Source organism: Lathyrus oleraceus, chromosome 4 (genome assembly GCF_024323335.1).
Source record: "Lathyrus oleraceus cultivar Zhongwan6 chromosome 4, CAAS_Psat_ZW6_1.0, whole genome shotgun sequence".
Taxonomy (NCBI): Eukaryota; Viridiplantae; Streptophyta; class Magnoliopsida; order Fabales; family Fabaceae; genus Lathyrus; species Lathyrus oleraceus.
In genome coordinates, this window is record NC_066582.1 from 72,219,684 (window position 1) to 72,224,933 (window position 5,250).

A 5,250-nucleotide genomic window follows, 5' to 3' on the forward strand; every position below is an offset into this window, starting at 1 on the left:
TCATGCAGTTGGTAGTGATGTTCTTGTGCCCTCAGATGCTCAAACACCTGGGGTAAATCATCAACATGGTTTAGGGCCACGTGTTCAGGTAGCTAGGGGATGTGGGACCATAGGTCGGTTAGGTGATCCCGGTCATCAATATTAGTCTTTTTTGTGTAAACAGGAATTAATATTAATATGAATTGGTCTGATTTCGACTTTATGTATCATGTAGATTATTTTTGAAAAAAAATTACAAAACACACAGAGGTGTCAATCCAATTGGCGCCTCCCTTTAACCTTTACACATGGGCGCCAATTGGATTGGCAGCACCATGTGCCCTAGCCAATTCAATTGGCACCTCCTCTCTAAGTTTAAGAGAAGACACCAATTGGATTGACACCTCCTCTTAAAAGTGGGGTAGATTGGGAATTTTTTTGAAATCAGAATTATTTTGGGAATTTTTTTCAAAAGCTGGGGTATTTTAGTAAAAAATTCAAAAAAAGGGGTCGAATGTTAGTTTTAAAATCAATATGTAACACTTATAATACTAGTTTACCATCGGTGTTAAATCGATTTACCATGTCTTTTTTAAAATCAGTGTCAAAATCATACTTATAATACTGGTAGCAAAAACACCGGAAAAAATCAGATATTAAATCTCTAAAAAATTGGTGTTAAATCCCTTATTTACACTAGTGAACGGTCCTCACATCTGGGCTCTAGGAATTTTAACCGGACATTATTATAACAAAGCTCATATTATTATTATTATTATTATTATTATTATTATTATTATTATTATTATTATTATTATTGCAAAATAGAAACATGAACATAAAATTTGATGTTTATTAAAGGTAATATCACAAACTAACATGCTATATATATATATATATATATATATATATATATATATATATATATATATATATATATATATATATATATATATATATATATATATATATATATATATATCTCAAATGTCGAATTTTTGCAGACCGAGTATAAAGGGGCAAGCAAGTAACATAACCCTAAATAAGTTAGAACCCGTTGATTTTCTGACTCGTGTGGTAGCTTATCCGCATGTGCACAAACTTTATCAAATTAATACAAAATCTATCGAACCCACAGAGACTTTTCAGTCAACTTAACCCTTATCTACTGTTGATATATAAATTTAAAGTGGGTCGAATTTTGTTTGTTTTAGAAGGGGAATAAAATTTAATTTTGTTTCCTAAAAAAATTAAAAGCGAGACTAAAATGTAATTTCCAATCACTCCTCTAGGACTTAGTAAATCTTTAGCGTTTACTTTGGTTTTTAAAATATTTTTCGAAAGAAATTATTAACTTATAAACACTGCTCACTTTCGCGCATTTCATGTTATGTTTCGAAACCGTAAAAGTTGTGATGTCGCAACACAAATTACAATTTTGAAACAATTTTTGAAAACTAATAAATCCTAATTAATGACTAAAGCGTTGACGCTGTATTTAGGAATTAAATCCAATTTTTATGATCGGGTGTCTGGTCTCACACAGCCGCATTGTTGACTAATACCTAAGTGTTTTCGCTTTCACGCAAAACCTTTTAATTTAAAACTAAAAATCGTAACTGCTAAAATACGTTAATATTAAAATTATACGCCAATTTGGTTTATTGGGTCTCGTCGTAACGACGGACCTCACATCCGGAATCTAGAAATTTTAACCGGACATGATTGAAACAAAGTTCATATTATTATTATTATTATTATTATTATTATTATTATTATTGCAAAATAGAAACATAAACATGTCTAGTCTCTTTTGAGAGGTTTAAAAATGAAAAAGCCAAGTGGCAAAAGTTTTGAATGAGATTTATGTTTTTAAGTCTTATAGAAAGAGTTTGATATATTTAAAGTTTTTTTTGAAGCATTTATGAAGAAAGAAAGTTTGAAAATTCAATGACCTAAAGTCAAGGTTTTTTTATGAAAGAAGTTCAAGTTTGGAAAATCCTAAGATTTGACTAGGGTTTAGAAAGGGCTAAAGGGCACAAGATGAGTAAAGGAAGCTACAAACACACACAATAAATATGTACATGACAATAAGTCAACTATAATCTCTTTCCCTTGGATTTAAACATAAACACAAGTATCACACAAGAAATATCATGGATTAATAACATGCACTAAGAAAGCATATGAACAAAACCATTACCATGTATCAAGCTTAAACATCTTAAGACACCAATCAAGACCATCAATAAAGAATAGAGAAAAAGGCATGGCATAGGGAATAGTTCAAAACACATCGATCATACAAGCATACAAGCAAAAATGCCTCAAGAATAATTTTTCAAAGTTCGTCAAGTCAAAGCATCAAACAAGATATATCATGATATCAATCACAAGACATGAGTGAAAATGATGCTTTTATGACGGAGTTCAAAATGAACTATTTTTACCTAACGGAGTGTGTCCGTTGCACCTTCAAAAGTACTTTCAGGTGAGAAATATTGATCCCTCTAGATTCCTTGAGTGAAAATATGGAAAGAGTTCAACAATGATTCAATGTTCTTTCTTTCTTGATGATTCGTTGTCGCGCACGGGTCAAAACGAGTAATTAGAAAACTATAGTTTAGCGGAAGTGACAACGCGAGTATCGTATCACAAGGATTCTTGTATTATTGTTAACCTACTGAAATCGATTTATGGGGGGTTATGCTTTAGGGATCAATTTAGAAAACAAAGTAAATAAGCGATTATAAAATAAGTCAATCTACTATTTTCAATTTCTAGGTAATTACTGGTTTTTACCTACCAAATCCCTAAGCGGCTTCGATCTCTATTTGAGTCAATTTCGATTGACAAGCGCAATAGATATATGACCGATTGATATTCCTATATTCCGAATTAAACAAACGGATTAATACAATCGTGAATCAAGCAAGCATGATTTACAAACGCAATTTAACGACAAAGCGACATAAACGACGATTAACAGTTAGGAATGCAATCATACGAATTTAATCAAAACTATTTCATAAAATACAGATTAATCAAATGAATTTTCATAGAATAGAATTGAAAGAGAAACGAAATTTAATTGATAGGATAAAGACCTCAAAGCCTTGGAAACTCTGTTACGACAGATTGACTCTAGAAGATTAGTTCCTCTTCATAATCGTACAAAGCAAAAAGTTATCGTGAATATTATGTAATGTGTTATAGTAACGTGGCTGCTCCTTTTAAACAAAATAAGGATTAGACTTATAATTCAAATTGGATCGGAAAACATAAACCCGACCCAAAAAATGACCCAAAAGAAATTATTTCCTAAAGTACGAAACTTCAATGAATTATGTGAGACTTCTGCACTCCGAATCAGATTTGGGCTTTAACATGAGTGTTATAAATCTTCTCTTAACTTTCCAACGCATATCAGAATGCGCAAAACGACATCTCGTAGCTCCTGTTATGATCCGAATAGTGAACACGTATCAAATAACCGCTAAAACTAAAAACAGCAAATGAAAATAGATTAAAGGAAAATGTGAAATTAAATCTAAAAACATAATAAAATAGTAAAATAAGCAAAACAAACTAGTTAAATGCCTAAGTACAATTATAGAAGAAGGTGCATCAAAATGCACTTATCAAATTCCCCCACACTTGAACTTTTGCACTCCGGGCAAAACTAGAAATTCAAAATTTAAAACAGAAAAACAAGAGCAAAACAGAACATGCAATTCCAAAGGTTCTCAAGATACAAAGTACAAGCAGATATGAAGATGCCCCTATTTAAGTTTCTTCCATCCGAAGATATGAAGATTGACATTTTCGTCTCGACGAGATGGGATTGACTTAAATACAAACATGCACAATTTTGTCCCCTAAGATGCCACAAAATGATATGATATGATACGAATGCAGACAAAGATTATGTGGGGAATAACAACAAACTAATCTACTGGAAATGATTAATATTCCTGGGAAAGGATTAAGATTACTGGGAAAGGGTTGCAACTTCGCTGTAAAAACAAAACAAAAAATGCAATTCTGAGAATTGGAAAGATAGGAACTTCATTGGGGAAGAGACTATCAACTACCAACCGTAAGGTAGCTTCACATGGGAGATACATATTACCTACTACCAAACATATGGTAGCTTAATCAAAGGTAATAAAATCAGGAAAAATATCGGATTGCAATAGATTTATCAAATAAAGAGATGACCGCCTGTTCAAATAACGAGTCCAGTTGAAGAATAACAATTTTCCATTAACAGAATATGATTTAGTTTCTTATTTAACTAAATAATCCACTCAGAAAAAGCAAGTAAACCTCCCCAATGCTCTGGGTTGTAAGCCACGAACGGGTCTCAGTTTCTTCTTTAATCAAGTTTTCCACTTGAAAAGGATAAAATAAACCTCCCCAACGCTTCGGGTCAACAGCCATGAATGGGGCTCAGCTTCTTCTTTAATCAAGTCTTCCACTTAAAAAGGATAAGAAAACAAGCTCCTAAAAGGGTAACCATTTTCTGAATTGATAACTTCACCGAGGATATTTAAAGAGATGTGAGTCAGTTAATTTGCTAAATGAATTTCTCAAATAAAAAGAAAATCATTTGTATGGATCTTCATTAAAATTCTCATCGACATTTAGTAGAGAGATAACCATAATTTGATAACAGAATTACTGGGGAAGCTGCCATTAACTGTGGTTTACATTGCATGAAGCAAATAACAGACTTGTAATAATCTTCCACAAACTCCTATGACGGAATTTTCCAGAGAGACAACCATTTGATGAGAAATAACTTCATCATACTTCTCTTCAAGACTTTAGGAGATATTAACATCTGATGAAAGGAAATTGATATGTTGATCTTCAAACTTCTCTGATGGGAACTTCTCAGAGAGATAGCCATTTGATGAAGGTTAATTTGTGGTGTTGATAGCTTCATTGGGGACAGACAAACTTTTCGGGAAGAGATTACCATTTTTCATTCACAAGGAAATCCAGGAACAAAACAAGCTTCTCAAATGAAGAGATCACCACTTGTTGTTGGGTATAAACTTAAAGGGAGTGTTGTAACAACATTGATGGGGGGAATAAAATTCATATTCAATGGGGAACCACCAATAGATTCTTCATGAGGGGACAAAGTATTCATAGGTTGAAAACAAATTCACCCTCAATCCAGGTTTCACAGCCTAGAGAGACTCAATCATTAAAATCATCAGAGACCGAGTTCAATCCAGGAATAAACTGGAAAGAAACTGT